Source organism: Leiobunum rupestre, chromosome 9 (assembly GCF_980474605.1).
Source record: "Leiobunum rupestre chromosome 9, qqLeiRupe1.1.hap1, whole genome shotgun sequence".
Taxonomy (NCBI): domain Eukaryota; kingdom Metazoa; phylum Arthropoda; class Arachnida; order Opiliones; family Sclerosomatidae; genus Leiobunum; species Leiobunum rupestre.
In genome coordinates this window covers 40192633-40214606 of record NC_143392.1, presented here as the reverse complement: position 1 = coordinate 40214606, position 21974 = coordinate 40192633, and the positions used below count along the sequence as shown (strand labels likewise).

At 42.5% G+C, this 21974-nt stretch overlaps 46 non-coding genes across 46 annotated transcripts; all 46 read left to right on the top strand.

Moving 5' to 3' along the window:
- The first annotated feature begins 107 nt into the window (after window positions 1-107).
- On the top strand, window positions 108-189 carry TRNAL-CAG (transfer RNA leucine (anticodon CAG)). The gene has a single exon. It is a non-coding gene; the product is annotated as a tRNA-Leu (tRNA).
- A 108-nt stretch (window positions 190-297) lies between these two features.
- TRNAL-CAG (transfer RNA leucine (anticodon CAG)) lies at window positions 298-379 on the top strand. Its single transcript has one exon. It is a non-coding gene; the product is annotated as a tRNA-Leu (tRNA).
- Window positions 380-487: 108 nt separating this feature from the next.
- TRNAL-CAG (transfer RNA leucine (anticodon CAG)) lies at window positions 488-569 on the top strand. The gene has a single exon. It is a non-coding gene; the product is annotated as a tRNA-Leu (tRNA).
- A 108-nt stretch (window positions 570-677) lies between these two features.
- TRNAL-CAG (transfer RNA leucine (anticodon CAG)) lies at window positions 678-759 on the top strand. The gene has a single exon. It is a non-coding gene; the product is annotated as a tRNA-Leu (tRNA).
- Window positions 760-1054: 295 nt separating this feature from the next.
- On the top strand, window positions 1055-1136 carry TRNAL-CAG (transfer RNA leucine (anticodon CAG)). Its single transcript has one exon. It is a non-coding gene; the product is annotated as a tRNA-Leu (tRNA).
- A 108-nt stretch (window positions 1137-1244) lies between these two features.
- On the top strand, window positions 1245-1326 carry TRNAL-CAG (transfer RNA leucine (anticodon CAG)). The gene has a single exon. It is a non-coding gene; the product is annotated as a tRNA-Leu (tRNA).
- A 108-nt stretch (window positions 1327-1434) lies between these two features.
- Window positions 1435-1516, top strand: TRNAL-CAG (transfer RNA leucine (anticodon CAG)). Its single transcript has one exon. It is a non-coding gene; the product is annotated as a tRNA-Leu (tRNA).
- A 108-nt stretch (window positions 1517-1624) lies between these two features.
- On the top strand, window positions 1625-1706 carry TRNAL-CAG (transfer RNA leucine (anticodon CAG)). Its single transcript has one exon. It is a non-coding gene; the product is annotated as a tRNA-Leu (tRNA).
- A 108-nt stretch (window positions 1707-1814) lies between these two features.
- TRNAL-CAG (transfer RNA leucine (anticodon CAG)) lies at window positions 1815-1896 on the top strand. Its single transcript has one exon. It is a non-coding gene; the product is annotated as a tRNA-Leu (tRNA).
- Window positions 1897-2191: 295 nt separating this feature from the next.
- TRNAL-CAG (transfer RNA leucine (anticodon CAG)) lies at window positions 2192-2273 on the top strand. The gene has a single exon. It is a non-coding gene; the product is annotated as a tRNA-Leu (tRNA).
- Window positions 2274-2381: 108 nt separating this feature from the next.
- TRNAL-CAG (transfer RNA leucine (anticodon CAG)) lies at window positions 2382-2463 on the top strand. The gene has a single exon. It is a non-coding gene; the product is annotated as a tRNA-Leu (tRNA).
- A 108-nt stretch (window positions 2464-2571) lies between these two features.
- TRNAL-CAG (transfer RNA leucine (anticodon CAG)) lies at window positions 2572-2653 on the top strand. The gene has a single exon. It is a non-coding gene; the product is annotated as a tRNA-Leu (tRNA).
- Window positions 2654-2761: 108 nt separating this feature from the next.
- On the top strand, window positions 2762-2843 carry TRNAL-CAG (transfer RNA leucine (anticodon CAG)). The gene has a single exon. It is a non-coding gene; the product is annotated as a tRNA-Leu (tRNA).
- A 108-nt stretch (window positions 2844-2951) lies between these two features.
- Window positions 2952-3033, top strand: TRNAL-CAG (transfer RNA leucine (anticodon CAG)). The gene has a single exon. It is a non-coding gene; the product is annotated as a tRNA-Leu (tRNA).
- A 295-nt stretch (window positions 3034-3328) lies between these two features.
- On the top strand, window positions 3329-3410 carry TRNAL-CAG (transfer RNA leucine (anticodon CAG)). The gene has a single exon. It is a non-coding gene; the product is annotated as a tRNA-Leu (tRNA).
- Window positions 3411-3518: 108 nt separating this feature from the next.
- TRNAL-CAG (transfer RNA leucine (anticodon CAG)) lies at window positions 3519-3600 on the top strand. Its single transcript has one exon. It is a non-coding gene; the product is annotated as a tRNA-Leu (tRNA).
- A 108-nt stretch (window positions 3601-3708) lies between these two features.
- Window positions 3709-3790, top strand: TRNAL-CAG (transfer RNA leucine (anticodon CAG)). Its single transcript has one exon. It is a non-coding gene; the product is annotated as a tRNA-Leu (tRNA).
- A 108-nt stretch (window positions 3791-3898) lies between these two features.
- Window positions 3899-3980, top strand: TRNAL-CAG (transfer RNA leucine (anticodon CAG)). The gene has a single exon. It is a non-coding gene; the product is annotated as a tRNA-Leu (tRNA).
- Window positions 3981-4088: 108 nt separating this feature from the next.
- Window positions 4089-4170, top strand: TRNAL-CAG (transfer RNA leucine (anticodon CAG)). The gene has a single exon. It is a non-coding gene; the product is annotated as a tRNA-Leu (tRNA).
- A 108-nt stretch (window positions 4171-4278) lies between these two features.
- Window positions 4279-4360, top strand: TRNAL-CAG (transfer RNA leucine (anticodon CAG)). Its single transcript has one exon. It is a non-coding gene; the product is annotated as a tRNA-Leu (tRNA).
- A 108-nt stretch (window positions 4361-4468) lies between these two features.
- TRNAL-CAG (transfer RNA leucine (anticodon CAG)) lies at window positions 4469-4550 on the top strand. The gene has a single exon. It is a non-coding gene; the product is annotated as a tRNA-Leu (tRNA).
- A 108-nt stretch (window positions 4551-4658) lies between these two features.
- TRNAL-UAG (transfer RNA leucine (anticodon UAG)) lies at window positions 4659-4740 on the top strand. The gene has a single exon. It is a non-coding gene; the product is annotated as a tRNA-Leu (tRNA).
- Window positions 4741-5038: 298 nt separating this feature from the next.
- Window positions 5039-5120, top strand: TRNAL-CAG (transfer RNA leucine (anticodon CAG)). The gene has a single exon. It is a non-coding gene; the product is annotated as a tRNA-Leu (tRNA).
- A 107-nt stretch (window positions 5121-5227) lies between these two features.
- TRNAL-CAG (transfer RNA leucine (anticodon CAG)) lies at window positions 5228-5309 on the top strand. Its single transcript has one exon. It is a non-coding gene; the product is annotated as a tRNA-Leu (tRNA).
- A 108-nt stretch (window positions 5310-5417) lies between these two features.
- Window positions 5418-5499, top strand: TRNAL-CAG (transfer RNA leucine (anticodon CAG)). The gene has a single exon. It is a non-coding gene; the product is annotated as a tRNA-Leu (tRNA).
- A 108-nt stretch (window positions 5500-5607) lies between these two features.
- TRNAL-CAG (transfer RNA leucine (anticodon CAG)) lies at window positions 5608-5689 on the top strand. The gene has a single exon. It is a non-coding gene; the product is annotated as a tRNA-Leu (tRNA).
- Window positions 5690-5797: 108 nt separating this feature from the next.
- TRNAL-CAG (transfer RNA leucine (anticodon CAG)) lies at window positions 5798-5879 on the top strand. The gene has a single exon. It is a non-coding gene; the product is annotated as a tRNA-Leu (tRNA).
- Window positions 5880-6174: 295 nt separating this feature from the next.
- On the top strand, window positions 6175-6256 carry TRNAL-CAG (transfer RNA leucine (anticodon CAG)). The gene has a single exon. It is a non-coding gene; the product is annotated as a tRNA-Leu (tRNA).
- Window positions 6257-6364: 108 nt separating this feature from the next.
- On the top strand, window positions 6365-6446 carry TRNAL-CAG (transfer RNA leucine (anticodon CAG)). The gene has a single exon. It is a non-coding gene; the product is annotated as a tRNA-Leu (tRNA).
- Window positions 6447-6931: 485 nt separating this feature from the next.
- Window positions 6932-7013, top strand: TRNAL-CAG (transfer RNA leucine (anticodon CAG)). The gene has a single exon. It is a non-coding gene; the product is annotated as a tRNA-Leu (tRNA).
- Window positions 7014-7121: 108 nt separating this feature from the next.
- Window positions 7122-7203, top strand: TRNAL-CAG (transfer RNA leucine (anticodon CAG)). Its single transcript has one exon. It is a non-coding gene; the product is annotated as a tRNA-Leu (tRNA).
- Window positions 7204-7311: 108 nt separating this feature from the next.
- Window positions 7312-7393, top strand: TRNAL-CAG (transfer RNA leucine (anticodon CAG)). The gene has a single exon. It is a non-coding gene; the product is annotated as a tRNA-Leu (tRNA).
- Window positions 7394-7500: 107 nt separating this feature from the next.
- TRNAL-CAG (transfer RNA leucine (anticodon CAG)) lies at window positions 7501-7582 on the top strand. Its single transcript has one exon. It is a non-coding gene; the product is annotated as a tRNA-Leu (tRNA).
- Window positions 7583-7880: 298 nt separating this feature from the next.
- TRNAL-CAG (transfer RNA leucine (anticodon CAG)) lies at window positions 7881-7962 on the top strand. The gene has a single exon. It is a non-coding gene; the product is annotated as a tRNA-Leu (tRNA).
- Window positions 7963-8257: 295 nt separating this feature from the next.
- On the top strand, window positions 8258-8339 carry TRNAL-CAG (transfer RNA leucine (anticodon CAG)). Its single transcript has one exon. It is a non-coding gene; the product is annotated as a tRNA-Leu (tRNA).
- A 105-nt stretch (window positions 8340-8444) lies between these two features.
- On the top strand, window positions 8445-8526 carry TRNAL-CAG (transfer RNA leucine (anticodon CAG)). Its single transcript has one exon. It is a non-coding gene; the product is annotated as a tRNA-Leu (tRNA).
- A 108-nt stretch (window positions 8527-8634) lies between these two features.
- TRNAL-CAG (transfer RNA leucine (anticodon CAG)) lies at window positions 8635-8716 on the top strand. The gene has a single exon. It is a non-coding gene; the product is annotated as a tRNA-Leu (tRNA).
- An 866-nt stretch (window positions 8717-9582) lies between these two features.
- Window positions 9583-9664, top strand: TRNAL-CAG (transfer RNA leucine (anticodon CAG)). Its single transcript has one exon. It is a non-coding gene; the product is annotated as a tRNA-Leu (tRNA).
- An 868-nt stretch (window positions 9665-10532) lies between these two features.
- On the top strand, window positions 10533-10614 carry TRNAL-UAG (transfer RNA leucine (anticodon UAG)). Its single transcript has one exon. It is a non-coding gene; the product is annotated as a tRNA-Leu (tRNA).
- A 105-nt stretch (window positions 10615-10719) lies between these two features.
- Window positions 10720-10801, top strand: TRNAL-CAG (transfer RNA leucine (anticodon CAG)). Its single transcript has one exon. It is a non-coding gene; the product is annotated as a tRNA-Leu (tRNA).
- A 295-nt stretch (window positions 10802-11096) lies between these two features.
- TRNAL-CAG (transfer RNA leucine (anticodon CAG)) lies at window positions 11097-11178 on the top strand. The gene has a single exon. It is a non-coding gene; the product is annotated as a tRNA-Leu (tRNA).
- A 1250-nt stretch (window positions 11179-12428) lies between these two features.
- TRNAL-UAA (transfer RNA leucine (anticodon UAA)) lies at window positions 12429-12510 on the top strand. Its single transcript has one exon. It is a non-coding gene; the product is annotated as a tRNA-Leu (tRNA).
- Window positions 12511-13186: 676 nt separating this feature from the next.
- Window positions 13187-13268, top strand: TRNAL-CAG (transfer RNA leucine (anticodon CAG)). Its single transcript has one exon. It is a non-coding gene; the product is annotated as a tRNA-Leu (tRNA).
- A 1820-nt stretch (window positions 13269-15088) lies between these two features.
- TRNAL-UAA (transfer RNA leucine (anticodon UAA)) lies at window positions 15089-15170 on the top strand. Its single transcript has one exon. It is a non-coding gene; the product is annotated as a tRNA-Leu (tRNA).
- Window positions 15171-15463: 293 nt separating this feature from the next.
- TRNAL-CAG (transfer RNA leucine (anticodon CAG)) lies at window positions 15464-15545 on the top strand. Its single transcript has one exon. It is a non-coding gene; the product is annotated as a tRNA-Leu (tRNA).
- Window positions 15546-16223: 678 nt separating this feature from the next.
- Window positions 16224-16305, top strand: TRNAL-CAG (transfer RNA leucine (anticodon CAG)). The gene has a single exon. It is a non-coding gene; the product is annotated as a tRNA-Leu (tRNA).
- Window positions 16306-21974: the final 5669 nt, after the last annotated feature.

Below are 21974 nucleotides of genomic sequence, written 5' to 3'. Positions count from 1 at the left end.
TTCTTTTAAGGGGAGAAGGATGATTTATTTGATTTTAAAGAAGAGGTTGGGTGACGCTACCTGGTTAATTGAAAGACGCGAATTTAAGAATAAAAATTCGAAATGAAGGCAGCGTGGCCGAGTGGTCTATGGCGCTGGTTTCAGGCACCAGTCTCTTCTGAGGCATGGGTTCGAATCCCATCGTTGTCATTTCTTTTAAGGGGAGAAGGATGATTTATTTGATTTTAAAGAAGAGGTTGGGTGACGCTACCTGGTTAATTGTAAGACGCGAATTTAAGAATAAAAATTCGAAATGAAGGCAGCGTGGCCGAGTGGTCTATGGCGCTGGTTTCAGGCACCAGTCTCTTCTGAGGCATGGGTTCGAATCCTATCGTTGTCATTTCTTTTAAGGGGAGAAGGATGATTTATTTGATTTTAAAGAAGAGGTTGGGTGACGCTACCTGGTTAATTGAAAGACGCGAATTTAAGAATAAAAATTCGAAATGAAGGCAGCGTGGCCGAGTGGTCTATGGCGCTGGTTTCAGGCACCAGTCTCTTCTGAGGCATGGGTTCGAATCCCATCGTTGTCATTTCTTTTAAGGGGAGAAGGATGTATTATTTGATTTTAAAGAACATGTATGGTGACGCTACCTGGTTAATTGAAAGACGCGAATTTAAGAATAAAAATTAGAAATGAAGGCAGCGTGGCCGAGTGGTCTATGGCGCTGGTTTCAGGCACCAGTCTCTTCTGAGGCATGGGTTCGAATCCCATCGCTGTCATTTCTTTTATGGGAGAAGGATTATTTATTTGATTTTAAAAAAGGGGTGGGGAGAAGCTAACTGGTTAATTGAAAGACGCGAATTTAAAAAAAGAGTGGTATTGAAGGTAGCGTGGCCGAGTGGTCTATGGCGTTGGTTTTAGGCACCAGTCTCTTCTGAGGCATGGGTTCGAATCCCATCGTTGTCATTTCTTTTAAGGGGAGAAGGATGATTTATTTGATTTTAAAGAAGAGGTTGGGTGACGCTACCTGGTTAATTGAAAGACGCGAATTTAAGAATAAAAATTCGAAATGAAGGCAGCGTGGCCGAGTGGTCTATGGCGCTGGTACCAGGCACCAGGCTCTTCTGAGGCATGGGTTCGAATCCCATCGTTGTCATTTCTTTTAAGGGGAGAAGGATGATTTATTTGATTTTAAAGAAGAGGTTGGGTGACGCTACCTGGTTAATTGAAAGACGCGAATTTAAGAATAAAAATTCGAAATGAAGGCAGCGTGGCCGAGTGGTCTATGGCGCTGGTTTCAGGCACCAGTCTCTTCTGAGGCATGGGTTCGAATCCCATCGTTGTCATTTCTTTTAAGGGGAGAAGGATGATTTATTTGATTTTAAAGAAGAGGTTGGGTGACGCTACCTGGTTAATTGTAAGACGCGAATTTAAGAATAAAAATTCGAAATGAAGGCAGCGTGGCCGAGTGGTCTATGGCGCTGGTTTCAGGCACCAGTCTCTTCTGAGGCATGGGTTCGAATCCTATCGTTGTCATTTCTTTTAAGGGGAGAAGGATGATTTATTTGATTTTAAAGAAGAGGTTGGGTGACGCTACCTGGTTAATTGAAAGACGCGAATTTAAGAATAAAAATTCGAAATGAAGGCAGCGTGGCCGAGTGGTCTATGGCGCTGGTTTCAGGCACCAGTCTCTTCTGAGGCATGGGTTCGAATCCCATCGTTGTCATTTCTTTTAAGGGGAGAAGGATGTATTATTTGATTTTAAAGAACATGTATGGTGACGCTACCTGGTTAATTGAAAGACGCGAATTTAAGAATAAAAATTAGAAATGAAGGCAGCGTGGCCGAGTGGTCTATGGCGCTGGTTTCAGGCACCAGTCTCTTCTGAGGCATGGGTTCGAATCCCATCGCTGTCATTTCTTTTATGGGAGAAGGATTATTTATTTGATTTTAAAAAAGGGGTGGGGAGAAGCTAACTGGTTAATTGAAAGACGCGAATTTAAAAAAAGAGTGGTATTGAAGGTAGCGTGGCCGAGTGGTCTATGGCGTTGGTTTTAGGCACCAGTCTCTTCTGAGGCATGGGTTCGAATCCCATTGTTGTCATTTCTTTTAAGGGGAGAAGGATGATTTATTTGATTTTAAAGAAGAGGTTGGGTGACGCTACCTGGTTAATTGAAAGACGCGAATTTAAGAATAAAAATTCGAAATGAAGGCAGCGTGGCCGAGTGGTCTATGGCGCTGGTACCAGGCACCAGGCTCTTCTGAGGCATGGGTTCGAATCCCATCGTTGTCATTTCTTTTAAGGGGAGAAGGATGATTTATTTGATTTTAAAGAAGAGGTTGGGTGACGCTACCTGGTTAATTGAAAGACGCGAATTTAAGAATAAAAATTCGAAATGAAGGCAGCGTGGCCGAGTGGTCTATGGCGCTGGTTTCAGGCACCAGTCTCTTCTGAGGCATGGGTTCGAATCCCATCGTTGTCATTTCTTTTAAGGGGAGAAGGATGATTTATTTGATTTTAAAGAAGAGGTTGGGTGACGCTACCTGGTTAATTGTAAGACGCGAATTTAAGAATAAAAATTCGAAATGAAGGCAGCGTGGCCGAGTGGTCTATGGCGCTGGTTTCAGGCACCAGTCTCTTCTGAGGCATGGGTTCGAATCCTATCGTTGTCATTTCTTTTAAGGGGAGAAGGATGATTTATTTGATTTTAAAGAAGAGGTTGGGTGACGCTACCTGGTTAATTGAAAGACGCGAATTTAAGAATAAAAATTCGAAATGAAGGCAGCGTGGCCGAGTGGTCTATGGCGCTGGTTTCAGGCACCAGTCTCTTCTGAGGCATGGGTTCGAATCCCATCGTTGTCATTTCTTTTAAGGGGAGAAGGATGTATTATTTGATTTTAAAGAACATGTATGGTGACGCTACCTGGTTAATTGAAAGACGCGAATTTAAGAATAAAAATTAGAAATGAAGGCAGCGTGGCCGAGTGGTCTATGGCGCTGGTTTCAGGCACCAGTCTCTTCTGAGGCATGGGTTCGAATCCCATCGCTGTCATTTCTTTTATGGGAGAAGGATTATTTATTTGATTTTAAAAAAGGGGTGGGGAGAAGCTAACTGGTTAATTGAGAGACGCGAATTTAAAAAAAGAGTGGTATTGAAGGTAGCGTGGCCGAGTGGTCTATGGCGTTGGTTTTAGGCACCAGTCTCTTCTGAGGCATGGGTTCGAATCCCATTGTTGTCATTTCTTTTAAGGGGAGAAGGATGATTTATTTGATTTTAAAGAAGAGGTTGGGTGACGCTACCTGGTTAATTGAAAGACGCGAATTTAAGAATAAAAATTCGAAATGAAGGCAGCGTGGCCGAGTGGTCTATGGCGCTGGTACCAGGCACCAGGCTCTTCTGAGGCATGGGTTCGAATCCCATCGTTGTCATTTCTTTTAAGGGGAGAAGGATGATTTATTTGATTTTAAAGAAGAGGTTGGGTGACGCTACCTGGTTAATTGAAAGACGCGAATTTAAGAATAAAAATTCGAAATGAAGGCAGCGTGGCCGAGTGGTCTATGGCGCTGGTTTCAGGCACCAGTCTCTTCTGAGGCATGGGTTCGAATCCCATCGTTGTCATTTCTTTTAAGGGGAGAAGGATGATTTATTTGATTTTAAAGAAGAGGTTGGGTGACGCTACCTGGTTAATTGTAAGACGCGAATTTAAGAATAAAAATTCGAAATGAAGGCAGCGTGGCCGAGTGGTCTATGGCGCTGGTTTCAGGCACCAGTCTCTTCTGAGGCATGGGTTCGAATCCTATCGTTGTCATTTCTTTTAAGGGGAGAAGGATGATTTATTTGATTTTAAAGAAGAGGTTGGGTGACGCTACCTGGTTAATTGAAAGACGCGAATTTAAGAATAAAAATTCGAAATGAAGGCAGCGTGGCCGAGTGGTCTATGGCGCTGGTTTCAGGCACCAGTCTCTTCTGAGGCATGGGTTCGAATCCCATCGTTGTCATTTCTTTTAAGGGGAGAAGGATGATTTATTTGATTTTAAAGAAGAGGTTGGGTGACGCTACCTGGTTAATTGAAAGACGCGAATTTAAGAATAAAAATTCGAAATGAAGGCAGCGTGGCCGAGTGGTCTATGGCGCTGGTTTCAGGCACCAGTCTCTTCTGAGGCATGGGTTCGAATCCTATCGTTGTCATTTCTTTTAAGGGGAGAAGGATGATTTATTTGATTTTAAAGAAGATGTTTGGTGACGCAACCTGGTTAATTGAAAGACGCGAATTTAAGAATAAAAATTAGAAATGAAGGCAGCGTGGCCGAGTGGTCTATGGCGCTGGTTTCAGGCACCAGTCTCTTCTGAGGCATGGGTTCGAATCCCATCGTTGTCATTTCTTTTAAGGGGAGAAGGGTGATTTATTTGATTTTAAAGAAGAGGTTGGGTGACGCTACCTGGTTAATTGAAAGACGCGAATTTAAGAATAAAAATTCGAAATGAAGGCAGCGTGGCCGAGTGGTCTATGGCGCTGGTTTCAGGCACCAGTCTCTTCTGAGGCATGGGTTCGGATCCCATCGTTGTCATTTCTTTTAAGGGGAGAAGGATGATTTATTTGATTTTAAAAAAGATGTTTGGTGACGCAACCTGGTTAATTGAAAGACGTGAATTTAAGAATAAAAACTAGAAATGAAGGCAGCGTGGCCGAGTGGTCTATGGCACTGGTTTTAGGCACCAGTCTCTTCTGAGGCATGGGTTCGAGTCCCATCGTTGTCATTTCTTTTAAGGGGAGAAGGATGATTTATTTGATTTTAAAGAAGAGGTTGGGTGACGCTACCTGGTTAATTGAAAGACGCGAATTTAAGAATAAAAATTCGAAATGAAGGCAGCGTGGCCGAGTGGTCTATGGCGCTGGTTTCAGGCACCAATCTCTTCTGAGGCATGGGTTCGAATGCCATCGTTGTCATTTCTTTTAAGGGGAGAAGGATGATTTATTTGATTTTAAAGAAGAGGTTGGGTGACGCTACCTGGTTAATTGAAAGACGCAAATTTAAGAATAAAAATTAGAAATGAAGGCAGCGTGGCCGAGTGGTCTATGGCGCTGGTTTCAGGCACCAGTCTCTTCTGAGGCATGGGTTCGAATCCCATCGTTGTCATTTCTTTAAGGGGAGAAGGATGATTTATTTGATTTTAAAGAAGAGGTTGGGTGACGCTACCTGGTTAATTGAAAGACGCGAATTTAAGAATAAAAATTCGAAATGAAGGCAGCGTGGCCGAGTGGTCTATGGCGCTGGTTTCAGGCACCAGTCTCTTCTGAGGCATGTGTTCGAATCCCATCGTTGTCATTTCTTTTAAGGGGAGAAGGATGATTTATTTGATTTTGAAGAAGATGTTGGGTGACGCTACCTGGTTAATTGAAAGACGCGAATTTAAGAATAAAAATTCGAAATGAAGGCAGCGTGGCCGAGTGGTCTATGGCGCTGGTTTCAGGCACCAGTCTTTTCTGAGGCATGGGTTCGAATCCCATCGCTGTCATTTCTTTTAAGGGGAGAAGGATGATTTATTTGATTTTAAAGAAGATGTTGGGTGACGCTACCTGGTTATTTGAAAGACGCGAATTTAAGAATAAAAATTCGAAATGAAGGCAGCGTGGCCGAGTGGTCTATGGCGCTGGTTTCAGGCACCAGTCTCTTCTGAGGCATGGGTTCGAATCCCATCGTTGTCATTTCTTTTAAGGGGAGAAGGATGTATTATTTGATTTTAAAGAACATGTTTGGTGACGCTACCTGGTTAATTGAAAGACGCGAATTTAAGAATAAAAATTAGAAATGAAGGCAGCGTGGCCGAGTGGTCTATGGCGCTGGTTTCAGGCACCAGTCTCTTCTGAGGCATGGGTTCGAATCCCATCGCTGTCATTTCTTTTATGGGAGAAGGATTATTTATTTGATTTTAAAAAAGGGGTGGGGAGAAGCTAACTGGTTAATTGAAAGACGCGAATTTAAAAAAAGAGTGGTATTGAAGGTAGCGTGGCCGAGTGGTCTATGGCGTTGGTTTTAGGCACCAGTCTCTTCTGAGGCATGGGTTCGAATCCCATTGTTGTCATTTCTTTTAAGGGGAGAAGGATGATTTATTTGATTTTAAAGAAGATGTTGGGTGACGCTACCTGGTTATTTGAAAGACGCGAATTTAAGAATAAAAATTCGAAATGAAGGCAGCGTGGCCGAGTGGTCTATGGCGCTGGTTTCAGGCACCAGTCTCTTCTGAGGCATGGGTTCGAATCCCATCGTTGTCATTTCTTTTAAGGGGAGAAGGATGTATTATTTGATTTTAAAGAACATGTTTGGTGACGCTACCTGGTTAATTGAAAGACGCGAATTTAAGAATAAAAATTAGAAATGAAGGCAGCGTGGCCGAGTGGTCTATGGCGCTGGTTTCAGGCACCAGTCTCTTCTGAGGCATGGGTTCGAATCCCATCGCTGTCATTTCTTTTATGGGAGAAGGATTATTTATTTGATTTTAAAAAAGGGGTGGGGAGAAGCTAACTGGTTAATTGAAAGACGCGAATTTAAAAAAAGAGTGGTATTGAAGGTAGCGTGGCCGAGTGGTCTATGGCGTTGGTTTTAGGCACCAGTCTCTTCTGAGGCATGGGTTCGAATCCCATTGTTGTCATTTCTTTTAAGGGGAGAAGGATGATTTATTTGATTTTAAAGAAGAGGTTGGGTGACGCTACCTGGTTAATTGAAAGACGCGAATTTAAGAATAAAAATTCGAAATGAAGGCAGCGTGGCCAAGTGGTCTATGGCGCTGGTACCAGGCACCAGGCTCTTCTGAGGCATGGGTTCGAATCCCATCGTTGTCATTTCTTTTAAGGGGAGAAGGATGATTTATTTGATTTTAAAGAAGAGGTTGGGTGACGCTACCTGGTTAATTGAAAGACGCGAATTTAAGAATAAAAATTCGAAATGAAGGCAGCGTGGCCGAGTGGTCTATGGCGCTGGTTTCAGGCACCAGTCTCTTCTGAGGCATGGGTTCGAATCCCATCGTTGTCATTTCTTTTAAGGGGAGAAGGATGATTTATTTGATTTTAAAGAAGAGGTTGGGTGACGCTACCTGGTTAATTGTAAGACGCGAATTTAAGAATAAAAATTCGAAATGAAGGCAGCGTGGCCGAGTGGTCTATGGCGCTGGTTTCAGGCACCAGTCTCTTCTGAGGCATGGGTTCGAATCCTATCGTTGTCATTTCTTTTAAGGGGAGAAGGATGATTTATTTGATTTTAAAGAAGATGTTTGGTGACGCAACCTGGTTAATTGAAAGACGCGAATTTAAGAATAAAAATTAGAAATGAAGGCAGCGTGGCCGAGTGGTCTATGGCGCTGGTTTCAGGCATCAGTCTCTTCTGAGGCATGGGTTCGAATCCCATCGTTGTCATTTCTTTTAAGGGGGGAAGGATGTATTATTTGATTTTAAAGGAGATGTTTGGTGACGCTACCTGGTTAATTGAAAGACGCGAATTTAAGAATAAAAATTAAAATGAAGGCAGCGTGGCCGAGTGGTCTATGGCGCTGGTTTCAGGCACCAGTCTCTTCTGAGGCATGGGTTCGAATCCCATCGTTGTCATTTCTTTTAAGGGGAGAAGGATGATTTATTTGATTTTAAAGAAGAGGTTGGGTGACGCTACCTGGTTAATTGAAAGACGCGAATTTAAGAATAAAAATTAGAAATGAAGGCAGCGTGGCCGAGTGGTCTATGGCGGTGGTTTTAGGCACCAGTCTCTTCTGAGGCATGGGTTCGAATCCCATCGTTGTCAATTCTTTTAAGGGGAGAAGGATGATTTATTTAATTTTAAAAAAGGGGTGGCGAGAAGCTAACTGGTTAATTGAAAGACGCGAATTTAAGAATAAAAATTCGAAATGAAGGCAGCGTGGCCGAGTGGTCTATGGCGCTGGTTTCAGGCACCTGTCTCTTCTGAGGCATGGGTTCGAATCCCATCGCTGTCATTTCTTTTATGGGAGAAGGATTATTTATTTGATTTTAAAAAAGGGGTGGGGAGAAGCTAACTGGTTAATTGAAAGACGCGAATTTAAAAAAAGAGTGGTATTGAAGGCAGCGTGGCCGAGTGGTCTATGGCGTTGGTTTTAGGCACCAGTCTTTTCTGAGGCATGGGTTCGAATCCGATCGTTGTCATTTCTTTTAAGGGGAGAAGGATGATTTATTTGATTTTAAGGAAGAGGTTGGGTGACGCTACCTGGTTAATTGAAAGACGCGAATTTAAGAATAAAAATCAGAAATGAAGGCAGCGTGGCCGAGTGGTCTATGGCGCTGGTTTCAGGCAACAGTCTCTTCTGAGGCATGGGTTCGAATCCCATCGCTGTCATTTCTTTTAGGGGTAGAATTATTATTAACTTGATTATAAAGAAGAGTTCGGGAGAAGCTACCTGGTTAATTGAAGGACAAGAATTTAAAAAAAATTAGAAATGAAGGCAGCGTGGCCGAGTGGTCTATGGCGCTGGTTTCAGGCACCAGTCTCTTTTGAGGCATGGGTTCGAATCCCATCGCTGTCATTTCTTTTAAAGGGAGAAGGGTGATGTATTTGATTTTAAAGAAGAGCTGGGGAGAAGCTAGATGGTTAATTGAAGGACGCGAATTTAAGAAAAAATAACAGAAATGAAGGCAGCGTGGCCGAGTGGTCTATGGCGCTGGTTTCAGCCACAAGTCTCTTTTGAGGCATGGGTTCGAATCCCATCGCTGTCATTTCTTTTAAAGGGAGAAGGGTGATGTATTTGATTTTAAAGAAGAGCTATGGAGAAGCTAGATTGTTAATTGAAGGACGCGAAATAAAGAAAATAGACGAGAAAAAAAGGAAGCGTGGCCGAGTGGTCTATGGTGCTGGTTTTAAGCACCAGTCTCTTTTGAGGCATGGGTTCGAATCTTATCGCTGTCATTTCTTTTAAAAGGAGAAGGGTGATGTATTTGATTTTAAAGAAGAGCTGGGGAGAAGCTAGATGGTTAATTGAAGGACGCGAATTTAAGAAAAAATAACTGAAATGAAGGCAGCGTGGCCGAGTGGTCTATGGCACTGGTTTTAGGCACCAGTCTCTCCTGAGGCATGGGTTCGAAACCCATCGGTGTCATTTCTTTTAAAGGGAGAAGGATTATTTATTTGATTTTAAAGAAGAGGTGGGGAGAAGCTACCTGGTTAATTGAAAGACGCGAATTTAAAAAAAAGATTAGAAATGAAGGCAGCGTGGCCGAGTGGTCGGTCTATGGCGCTGGTTTTAGGCACCAGTCTCTTCTGAGGCATGGGTTTGAATCCCATCACTGTCATTTCTTTTAGGGGTAGAATTATTATTAACTTGATTATTAAGAAGAGTTCGGGAGAAGCTACCTGGTTAGTTGAAAGACGCGAATTTCAAAAAAATCAAGAGATGAAGGCAGCGTGGTCGAGTGGACTATGGCGCTGCTTTTAGGCAACAGTCTCTTCTGAGGCATGGGTTCGAATCTTATCGCTGTCATTTCTTTTAAGGGGATAAGGATTATTTACTTGATTTTAAAGAACAGGTGGGGAGAAGCTACCTGGTTAATTGAAGGACAAGAATTTAAAAAAAATTAGATATGAAGGCAGCGTGGCCGAGTGGTCTATGGCGCTGGTTTCAGGCACCAGTCTCTTTTGAGGCATGGGTTCGAATCCCATCGCTGTCATTTCTTTTAAAGGGAGAAGGGTGATGTATTTGATTTTAAAGAAGAGCTAGGGAGAAGCTAGATTGTTAATTGAAGGACGCGAAATAAAGAAAAAAGACAAGAAATAAAGTAAGCGTGGCCGAGTGGTCTATGGTGCTGGTTTTAAGCAGCAGTCTCTTTTGAGGCATGGGTTCGAATCCCATCGCTGTCATTTCTTTTAACAGGAGAAGGGTGATGTATTTGATTTTAAAGAAGAGCTGGGGAGAAGCTACCTGGTTAATTGAAGGACGCGAATTTAAGAAAAAATAACAGAAACGAAGGCAGCGTGGCCGAGTGGTCTATGGCGCTGGTTTTAGGCAAAAGTCTCGCCTGAGGCATGGGTTTGAATCCCATCGGTGTCATTTCTTTTAAAGGGAGAAGGATTATTTATTTGATTTTAAAGAAGAGGTGGGGAGAAGCTACCTGGTTAATTGAAAGACGCGAATTTAAAAAAAAGATTAGAAATGAAGGCAGCGTGGCCGAGTGGTCGGTCTATGGCGCTGGTTTTAGGCACCAGTCTCTTCTGAGGCATGGGTTTGAATCCCATCGCTGTCATTTCTTTTAAGGGGAGAAGGGCTATTTATTTGATTTTAAAGAAGGGGTGCGGAGAAGCTACCTGGTTAATTGAAAGACGCGAAATTAAAAAAAAGATTAGAAGTGAAGGCAGCGTGGCCGAGTTGTTTATGGCGCTGGTTTTAGGCACCAGTCTCGCCTGAGGCATGGGTTTGAATCCCATCGCTGTCATTTCTTAAAGGGGAGAAGGATTATTTATTTGATTTTAAAGAAGAGGTGGGGAGAAGCTACCTGGTTAATTGAAGGACAAGAATTTAAAAAAAAAATTAGAAATGAAGGCAGCGTGGCCGAGTGGTCTATGGCGCTGGTTTTAGGCACCAGTCTCTTCTGAGGCATGGGTTCGAATCCCATCGCTGTCATTTATTTTAGGGGTAGAATTATTATTAACTTGATTTTAAAGAACAGGTGGGGAGAAGCTACCTGGTTAATTGAAGGACAAGAATTTAAAAAAAATTAGAAATGAAGGCAGCGTGGCCGAGTGGTCTATGGCGCTGGTTTCAGGCACCAGTCTCTTTTGAGGCATGGGTTCGAATCCCATCGCTGTCATTTCTTTTAAAGGGAGAAGGGTGATGTATTTGATTTTAAAGAAGAGCTGGGGAGAAGCTAGATGGTTAATTGAAGGACGCGAATTTAAGAAAAAATAACAGAAATGAAGGCAGCGTGGCCGAGTGGTCTATGGCACTGGTTTTAGGCACCAGTCTCTTCTGAGGCATGGGTTCGAATCTTATCGCTGTCATTTCTTTTAAGGGGATAAGGATTATTTACTTTTTTTTAAAGAACAGGTGGGGAGAAGCTACCTGGTTAATTGAAGGACAAGAATTTAAAAAAAATTAGAAATGAAGGCAGCGTGGCCGAGTGGTCTATGGCGCTGGTTTCAGGCACAAGTCTCTTTTGAGGCATGGGTTCGAATCCCATCGCTGTCATTTCTTTTAAAGGGAGAAGGGTGATGTATTTGATTTTAAAGAAGAGCTAGGGAGAAGCTAGATGGTTAATTGAAGGACGCGAATTTAAGAAAAAATAACTGAAATGAAGGCAGCGTGGCCGAGTGGTCTATGGCACTGGTTTTAGGCACCAGTCTCTCCTGAGGCATGGGTTCGAATCCCATCGGTATCATTTCTTTTAAAAGGAGAAGGGTGATGTTTTGATTTTAAAGAAGAGCTGGGGAGAAGCTACCTGGTTAATTGAAAGACGCGAATTTAAAAAAAAGATTAGAAATGAAGGCAGCGTGGCCGAGTGGTCGGTCTATGGCGCTGGTTTTAGGCACCAGTCTCTTCTGAGGCATGGGTTTGAATCCCATCACTGTCATTTCTTTTAAGGGGAGAAGGGCTATTTATTTGATTTTAAAGAAGGGGTGCGGAGAAGCTACCTGGTTAATTGAAAGACGCGAATTTAAAAAAAAGATTAGAAATGAAGGCAGCGTGGCCAAGTGGTCGGTCTATGGCGCTGGTTTTAGGCACCAGTCTCTTCTGAGGCATGGGTTTGAATCCCATCACTGTCATTTCTTTTAAGGGGAGAAGGGCTATTTATTTGATTTTAAAGAAGGGGTGCGGAGAAGCTACCTGGTTAATTGAAAGACGCGAATTTAAAAAAAAGATTAGAAGTGAAGGCAGCGTGGTTGAGTTGTTTATGGCGCTGGTTTTAGGCACCAGTATCTTCTGAGGCATGGGTTCGAATCCCATCGTTGTCATTTCTTTTAAGGGCAGAAGGATGATTTATTTGATTTTAAAGAAGATGTTGGGTGACGCTACCTGGTTAATTGAAAGACGCGAATTTAAGAATAAATCTTAGAAATGAAGGCAGCGTGGCCGAGTGGTCTATGGCGTTGGTTTCAGGCACCAGTCTCTTCTGAGGCATGGGTTCGAATTCCATCGCTGTAATTTCTTTTATGGGAGAAGGATTATTTATTTGATTTTAAAGAAGATGTTGGGTGACGGTACCTGGTTAATTGAGAGACGCGAATTTAAGAATAAAAATTAGAAATGAAGGCAGCGTGGTCGAGTTGTCTATGGCGCTGGTTTCAGGCTCCAGTCTCTTCTGAGGCATGGGTTCGAATCCCATCGCTGTCATTTCTTTTATGGGAGAAGGATTATTTATTTGATTTTAAAGAAGATGTTGGGTGACGGTACCTGGTTAATTGAAAGACGCGAATTTAAGAATAAAAATTAGAAATGAAGGCAGCGTGGCCCAGTGGTCTATGGCGCTGGTTTTAAGCACCAGTCTCTTTTGAGGCATGGGTTCGAATCCCATCGCTGTCATTTCTTTTAAAAGGAGAAGGGTGATGTATTTGATTTTAAAGAAGAGCTGGGGAGAAGCTAGATGGTTAATTGAAGGACGCGAATTTCAAAAAAATCAAAAGATGAAGGCAGCGTGGTCGAGTGGACTATGGCGCTGGTTTTAGGCACCAGTCTCTCCTGAGGCATGGGTTCGAATCCCATCGGTGTCATTTCTTTTAAAGGGAGAAGGATTATTTATTTGATTTTAAAGAAGAGGTGGGGAGAAGCTACCTGGTTAATTGAAAGACGCGAATTTAAAAAAAAGATTAGAAATGAAGGCAGCGTGGCCGAGTGGTCGGTCTATGGCGCTGGTTTTAGGCACCAGTCTCTTCTGAGGCATGGGTTTGAATCCCATCGCTGTCATTTCTTTTAAGGGGAGAAGGTTTATTTATTTGATTTTAAAGAAGGGGTGCGGAGAAGCTACCTGGTTAATTGAAAGACGCGAAATTAAAAAAAAGATTAGAAGTGAAGGCAGCGTGGCCGAGTTGTTTATGGCGCTGGTTTTAGGCACCAGTCTCGCCTGAGGCATGGGTTTGAATCCCATCGCTGTCATTTCTTTTAAGGGGAGAAGGATTATTTATTTGATTTTAAAGAAGAGGTGGGGAGAAGCTACCTGGTTAATTGAAGGACAAGAATTTAAAAAAAAATTAGAAATGAAGGCAGCGTGGCCGAGTGGTCTATGGCGCTGGTTTCAGGCACCAGTCTCTTCTGAGGCATGGGTTCGAATCCCATCGCTGTCATTTCTTTTAAAGGGAGAAGGGTGATGTATTTGATTTTAAAGAAGAGCTGGGGAGAAGCTACCTGGTTAATTGAAGGACGCGAATTTAAGAAAAAATAACAGAAACGAAGGCAGCGTGGCCGAGTGGTCTATGGCACTGGTTTTAGGCACCAGTCTCTCCTGAGGCATGGGTTCGAATCCCATCGGTGTCATTTCTTTTAAAGGGAGAAGGATTATTTATTTGATTTTAAAGAAGAGGTGGGGAGAAGCTACCTGGTTAATTGAAAGACGCGAATTTAAAAAAAAAGATTAGAAATGAAGGCAGCGTGGCCGAGTGGTCGGTCTATGGCGCTGGTTTTAGGCACCAGTCTCTTCTGAGGCATGGGTTCGAATCCCATCACTGTCATTTCTTTTTAGGGGAGAAGGGCTATTTATTTGATTTTAAAGAAGGGGTGCGGAGAAGCTACCTGGTTAATTGAAAGACGCGAATTTAAAAAAAAGATTAGAAGTGAAGGCAGCGTGGTTGAGTTGTTTATGGCGCTGGTTTTAGGCACCAGTATCTTCTGAGGCATGGGTTCGAATCCCATCGTTGTCATTTCTTTTAAGGGCAGAAGGATGATTTATTTGATTTTAAAGAAGATGTTGGGTGACGCTACCTGGTTAATTGAAAGACGCGAATTTAAGAATAAATCTTAGAAATGAAGGCAGCGTGGCCGAGTGGTCTATGGCGTTGGTTTCAGGCACCAGTCTCTTCTGAGGCATGGGTTCGAATTCCATCGCTGTAATTTCTTTTATGGGAGAAGGATTATTTATTTGATTTTAAAGAAGATGTTGGGTGACGGTACCTGGTTAATTGAAGGACGCGAATTTAAGAAAAAATAACAGAAACGAAGGCAGCGTGGCCGAGTGGTCTATGGCACTGCTTTTAGGCACCAGTCTCTCCTGAGGCATGGGTTCGAATCCCATCGGTGTCATTTCTTTTAAAGGGAGAAGGATTATTTATTTGATTTTAAAGAAGAGGTGGGGAGAAGCTACCTGGTTAATTGAAAGACGCGAATTTAAAAAAAAGATTAGAAATGAAGGCAGCGTGGCCGAGTGGTCGGTCTATGGCGCTGGTTTTAGGCACCAGTCTCTTCTGAGGCATGGGTTCGAATCCCATCACTGTCATTTCTTTTTAGGGGAGAAGGGCTATTTATTTGATTTTAAAGAAGGGGTGCGGAGAAGCTACCTGGTTAATTGAAAGACGCGAATTTAAAAAAAAGATTAGAAGTGAAGGCAGCGTGGTTGAGTTGTTTATGGCGCTGGTTTTAGGCACCAGTATCTTCTGAGGCATGGGTTCGAATCCCATCGTTGTCATTTCTTTTAAGGGCAGAAGGATGATTTATTTGATTTTAAAGAAGATGTTGGGTGACGCTACCTGGTTAATTGAAAGACGCGAATTTAAGAATAAATCTTAGAAATGAAGGCAGCGTGGCCGAGTGGTCTATGGCGTTGGTTTCAGGCACCAGTCTCTTCTGAGGCATGGGTTCGAATTCCATCGCTGTAATTTCTTTTATGGGAGAAGGATTATTTATTTGATTTTAAAGAAGATGTTGGGTGACGGTACCTGGTTAATTGAAAGACGCGAATTTAAGAATAAAAATTAGAAATGAAGGCAGCGTGGCCGAGTTGTCTATGGCGCTGGTTTCAGGCTCCAGTCGCTTCTGAGGCATGGGTTCGAATCCCATCGCTGTCATTTCTTTTATGGGAGAAGGATTATTTATTTGATTTTAAAGAAGTAGTTGGGTGACGGTACCTGGTTAATTGAAAGACGCGAATTTAAGAATAAAAATTAGAAATGAAGGCAGCGTGGCCGAGTGGTCTATGGCGCTGGTTTTAAGCACCAGTCTCTTTTGAGGCATGGGTTCGAATCCCATCGCTGTCATTTCTTTTAAAAGGAGAAGGGTGATGTATTTGATTTTAAAGAAGAGCTGGGGAGAAGCTAGATGGTTAATTGAAGGACGCGAATTTCAAAAAAATCAAAAGATGAAGGCAGCGTGGTCGAGTGGACTATGGCGCTGGTTTTAGGCACCAGTCTCTTCTGAGGCATGGGTTCGAATCTTATCGCTGTCATTTCTTTTAAGGGGATAAGGATTATTTACTTGATTTTAAAGAACAGGTGGGGAGAAGCTACCTGGTTAATTGAAGGACAAGAATTTAAAAAAAAATAGAAATGAAGGCAGCGTGGCCGAGTGGTCTATGGCGCTGGTTTCAGGCACCAGTCTCTTTTGAGGCATGGGTTCGAATCCCATCGCTGTCATTTCTTTTAAAGGGAGAAGGGTGATGTATTTGATTTTAAAGAAGAGCTGGGGAGAAGCTAGATGGTTAATTGAAGGACGCGAATTTAAGAAAAAATAACAGAAATGAAGGCAGCGTGGCCGAGTGGCCTATGGCACTGGTTTTAGGCACCAGTCTCTCCTGAGGCATGGGTTCGAATCCCATCGGTGTCATTTCTTTTAAAGGGAGAAGGATTATTTATTTGATTTTAAAGAAGAGGTGGGGAGAAGCTACCTGGTTAATTGAAAGACGCGAATTTAAAAAAAAGATTAGAAATGAAGGCAGCGTGGCCGAGTGGTCGGTCTATGGCGCTGGTTTTAGGCACCAGTCTCTTCTGAGGCATGGGTTTGAATCCCATCGCTGTCATTTCTTTTAAGGGGAGAAGGTTTATTTATTTGATTTTAAAGAAGGGGTGCGGAGAAGCTACCTGGTTAATTGAAAGACGCGAAATTAAAAAAAAGATTAGAAGTGAAGGCAGCGTGGCCGAGTTGTTTATGGCGCTGGTTTTAGGCACCAGTCTCGCCTGAGGCATGGGTTTGAATCCCATCGCTGTCATTTCTTTTAAGGGGAGAAGGATTATTTATTTGATTTTAAAGAAGAGGTGGGGAGAAGCTACCTGGTTAATTGAAGGACAAGAATTTAAAAAAAAATTAGAAATGAAGGCAGCGTGGCCGAGTGGTCTATGGCGCTGGTTTCAGGCACCAGTCTCTTCTGAGGCATGGGTTCGAATCCCATCGCTGTCATTTCTTTTAAAGGGAGAAGGGTGATGTATTTGATTTTAAAGAAGAGCTGGGGAGAAGCTACCTGGTTAATTGAAGGACGCGAATTTAAGAAAAAATAACAGAAACGAAGGCAGCGTGGCCGAGTGGTCTATGGCACTGGTTTTAGGCACCAGTCTCTCCTGAGGCATGGGTTCGAATCCCATCGGTGTCATTTCTTTTAAAGGGAGAAGGATTATTTATTTGATTTTAAAGAAGAGGTGGGGAGAAGCTACCTGGTTAATTGAAAGACGCGAATTTAAAAAAAAGATTAGAAATGAAGGCAGCGTGGCCGAGTGGTCGGTCTATGGCGCTGGTTTTAGGCACCAGTCTCTTCTGAGGCATGGGTTCGAATCCCATCACTGTCATTTCTTTTTAGGGGAGAAGGGCTATTTATTTGATTTTAAAGAAGGGGTGCGGAGAAGCTACCTGGTTAATTGAAAGACGCGAATTAAAAAAAAAGATTAGAAGTGAAGGCAGCGTGGTTGAGTTGTTTATGGCGCTGGTTTTAGGCACCAGTCTCGCCTGAGGCATGGGTTTGAATCCCATCGCTGTCATTTCTTTTAAGGGGAGAAGGGTGATGTATTTGATTTTAAAGAAGAGCTGGGGAGAAGCTACCTGGTTAATTGAAGGACGCGAATTTAAGAAAAAATAACAGAAACGAAGGCAGCGTGGCCGAGTGGTCTATGGCGCTGGTTTTAGGCACCAGTCTCTTCTGGGGCATGAGTTCGATTCCCATCGCTTTCATTTCTTTTAAGGGGAAAAGGATTATTTACTTATTTTAAAGAACAGGTGGGGAAAAGCTACCTAGTTAATTGAAAGACGCGAATTAAAAAAAAAAGTCAAGAGGTGAAGGCAGCGTGGCCGAGTGGTTTATGGCACTGGTTTTAGGCACCAGTCTCTTCTGACGCATGGGTTCGAATCCCATCGTTATCATTTCTTTTAAGGGGAAAAGGATTATTTACTTATTTTAAAGAACAGGTGGGGAAAAGCTACCTAGTTAATTGAAAGACGCGAAGGGGAGAAGCTACCAGGTTAATTGAAAGACGCGAAGGGGAGAAGCTTCCTGGTTAATTTAATCACGCGAATTTAAAAAAAAAATTAGAAATGAAGACAGAGTGGCCGAGTGGTCTATGGCGCTGGTTTTAGGCACCAGTCTCTTCGGAGGCATGGTTTCGAATCCCATCGCTGTCATTTCTTTTAAGGGGAGAAGGATTTTTTATTTGATTTTAAAGAAGGGGTGGGGAGAAGCTACCTGGTTAATTGAAAGACGCGAATTAAAAAAAAAGAATATAAGTGAAAGCAGCGTGGCACAGTGGTCTATGGCGCTGGTTTCAGGCGCTGGTTTCAGGCACCAGTCTCTTCTAGGCATGGGTTCGAATCCCATCGCTGTCATTTTTTTTAAAGGGAGAAGGATTATTTATTTGATTTTAAAGAAGGGTAGGGTAGAAGCTGCCAGGTTAATTGAAAGACGCGAATTTCAAAAAAAATAAAAGGAAGGACGACAGCGTGGCCTGGTGGTCTAGGCACTGGTATGGGCACCATTAAGCACCAGTATCTTCTGAGGCATGGGTTCGAATCCCATCGCTGTCATTTCTTTAAAGGGGAGAAGGATTATTTATTTGATTTTAAAGAAGGGGTGGGGAGAAGCTACCTGGTAAATTGAAAGACGCGAATTTAAAAAAAAAAGATTAGAAATGAAGGCAGCGTGGGCGAGTGGTCTAAAGTGCTGGTTTAAGGCACTAGTCTCTCCTGAGGCATGAGTTCGAATCCCATCGCTGTCATTTCTTTTAAATGGAGAAGGATTATTTATTTGATTTTAAAGTAGAGGTGGGGAGAAGCTACCTGGTTAATTGAAAGACGCGAATTTAAAAAAAAGATGAGAAAAGAAAGCAGTGTGGCCGAGTGTTCTATGGCGCTGGTTTCAGGCACCAGTCTCTTCTGAGGCATGAGTTCGATTCCCATAGCTTTCATTTCTTTTAAGGGAGAAGGATTATTTATTTGATTTTAAAGAAGATGTGGGGAGAAGCTAACTGGTTAATTGAAAGACGCGAATTTCAAAAAAAAGTCAAGAGGTGAAGGCAGCGTGGCCGAGTGGTCTATGGCGCTGGTTTTAGGCACCAGTCTCTTCTGAGGCATGGGTTTGAATCCCATCGCTGTCATTTCTTTTAAGGGGAGAAGGGCTATTTATTTGTTTTTAAAGAAGGGGTGCGGAGAAGCTACCTGGTTATTTGAAAGACGCAAGTTTAAAAAAAAGTCGAGAGATGAAGGCAGCGTGGCCGTATGGTCTATGGCGCTGGTTTTAGGCACCAGTCTCCTCTGAGGCATGGGTTCGAATCCCATCGCTGTCATTTTTTTTAAAGGGAGAAGGATTATTTATTTGATTTTAAAGAAGGGTAGGGTAGAAGCTACCAGGTTAATTGAAAGACGCGAATTTCAAAAAAAAATAAAAGGAAGGACGGCAGCGTGGCCGGGTGGTCTAGGCACTGGTATGGGCACCATTAAGCACCAGTATCTTCTGAGGCATGGGTTCGAATCCCATCGCTGTCATTTCTTTTAAGGGGAGAAGGATTATTTAATTGATTTTAAAGAAGGGGTGGGGAGAAGCTACCTGGTAAATTGAAAGACGCGAATTTAAAAAAAAAAAGATTAGAAATGAAAGAAGCGTGGCATAGTGGTCTATGGCGCTGGTTTCAGGCACCAGTCTCTTCTGAGGCATGGGTTGGAATCCCATCGCTGTCATTTCTTTTAAGGGAGAAGGATTATTTATTTGATTTTAAAAAAGGGGTGGGGAGAAGCTAACTGGTTAATTGAAAGACGCGAATTTTAAAAAAAGATGAGAAATGAAAGCAGTGTGGCCGAGTGGTCTACAGGGGTGAATTTATTCACCAGTTTCTTCTAAGGCATGGGTTCGAATCCCATCACTGTCATTTCTTTTAAGGGGAGAAGGGCTATTTATTTGATTTTAAAGAAGGGGTGCGGAGAAGCTACCTGGTTATTTGAAAGACGCAAGTTTAAAAAAAATTCAAGTGATGAAGGCAGCGTGGCCGAGTGGTCTATGGCGCTGTTTTCAGGCACCAGTCTCTTCTAAGGCATGAGTTCGAATCCCATCGCTGTCATTTCTTTTAAAAGGAGAAGTATTATTTATTTGATTTTAAAGAAGATGTGGGGAGAAGCTAACTGGTTAATTGAAAGACGCGAAGGGGAGAAGCTTCCTAATTAATTGATTTACGCGAATTTAAAAAAAAGATTAGAAATGAAGGCAGCGTGGACGAATGGTCTACAGGGGTGAATTTATTCACCAGTTTCTTCTAAGGCATGGGTTCGAATCCCATCACTGTCATTTCTTTTAAGGGGAGAAGGGCTATTTATTTGATTTTAAAGAAGGGGTGCGGAGAAGCTACCTGGTTATTTGAAAGACGCATGTTTAAAAAAAATTCAAGTGATGAAGGCAGCGTGGCCGAGTGGTCTATGGCGCTGTTTTCAGGCACCAGTCTCTTCTAAGGCATGAGCTTGAATCCCATCGCTGTCATTTCTTTTAAGGGAGAAGGATTATTTATTTGATTTTAAAAAAGGGGTGGGGAGAAGCTAACTGGTTAATTGAAAGACGCGAATTTTAAAAAAAGATGAGAAAAGAAAGCAGTGTGGCCGAGTGTTCTATGGCGCTGGTTTCAGGCACCAGTCTCTTCTGAGGCATGAGTTCGATTCCCATAGCTTTCATTTCTTTTAAGGGAGAAGGATTATTTATTTGATTTTAAAGAAGGGGTGGGGAGAAGCTACCTGGTAAATTGAAAGACGCGAATTTAAAAAAAAAAGATTAGAAATGAAAGAAGCGTGGCATAGTGGTCTATGGCGCTGGATTCAGGCACCAGTCTCTTCTGAGGCATGGGTTGGAATCCCATCGCTGTCATTTCTTTTAAGGGAGAAGGATTATTTATTTGATTTTAAAAAAGGGGTGGGGAGAAGCTAACTGGTTAATTGAAAGACGCGAATTTTAAAAAAAGATGAGAAATGAAAGCAGTGTGGCCGAGTGGTCTACAGGGGTGAATTTATTCACCAGTTTCTTCTAAGGCATGGGTTCGAATCCCATCACTGTCATTTCTTTTAAGGGGAGAAGGGCTATTTATTTGATTTTAAAGAAGGGGTGCGGAGAAGCTACCTGGTTATTTGAAAGACGCATGTTTAAAAAAAATTCAAGTGATGAAGGCAGCGTGGCCGAGTGGTCTATGGCGCTGTTTTCAGGCACCAGTCTCTTCTAAGGCATGAGCTTGAATCCCATCGCTGTCATTTCTTTTAAGGGAGAAGGATTATTTATTTGATTTTAAAAAAGGGGTGGGGAGAAGCTAACTGGTTAATTGAAAGACGCGAATTTTAAAAAAAGATGAGAAAAGAAAGCAGTGTGGCCGAGTGGTCTATGGCGCTGTTTTCAGGCACCAGTCTCTTCTAAGGCATGAGTTCGATTCCCATAGCTTTCATTTCTGTTAAGGGAGAAGGATTATTTATTTGATTTTAAAGAAGATGTGGGGAGAAGCTAACTGGTTAATTGAAAGACGCGAATTTAAAAAAAAAGTCAAGAGGTGAAGGCAGCGTGGCCGAGTGGTCTATGGCGCTGGTTTTAGGCACCAGTCTCTTCTGAGGCATGGGTTTGAATCCCATCGCTGTCATTTCTTTTAAGGGGAGAAGGGCTATTTATTTGTTTTTAAAGAAGGGGTGCGGAGAAGCTACCTGGTTATTTGAAAGACGCAAGTTTAAAAAAAAGTCGAGAGATGAAGGCAGCGTGGCCGTATGGTCTATGGCGCTGGTTTTAGGCACCAGTCTCTACTGAGGCATGGGTTCGAATCCCATCGCTGTCATTTTTTTTAAAGGGAGAAGGATTATTTATTTGATTTTAAAGAAGGGTAGGGTAGAAGCTACCAGGTTAATTGAAAGACGCGAATTTCAAAAAAAAATAAAAGGAAGGACGGCAGCGTGGCCGGGTGGTCTAGGCACTGGTATGGGCACCATTAAGCACCAGTATCTTCTGAGGCATGGGTTCGAATCCCATCGCTGTCATTTCTTTTAAGGGGAGAAGGATTATTTATTTGATTTTAAAGAAGGGGTGGGGAGAAGCTACCTGGTAAATTGAAAGACGCGAATTTAAAAAAAAAAAGATTAGAAATGAAAGAAGCGTGGCATAGTGGTCTATGGCGCTGGTTTCAGGCACCAGTCTCTTCTGAGGCATGGGTTGGAATCCCATCGCTGTCATTTCTTTTAAGGGAGAAGGATTATTTATTTGATTTTAAAAAAGGGGTGGGGAGAAGCTAACTGGTTAATTGAAAGACGCGAATTTTAAAAAAAGATGAGGAATGAAAGCAGTGTGGCCGAGTGGTCTACAGGGGTGAATTTATTCACCAGTTTCTTCTAAGGCATGGGTTCGAATCCCATCACTGTCATTTCTTTTAAGGGGAGAAGGGCTATTTATTTGATTTTAAAGAAGGGGTGCGGAGAAGCTACCTGGTTATTTGAAAGACGCAAGTTTAAAAAAAATTCAAGTGATGAAGGCAGCGTGGCCGAGTGGTCTATGGCGCTGTTTTCAGGCACCAGTCTCTTCTAAGGCATGAGTTCGAATCCCATCGCTGTCATTTCTTTTAAAAGGAGAAGTATTATTTATTTGA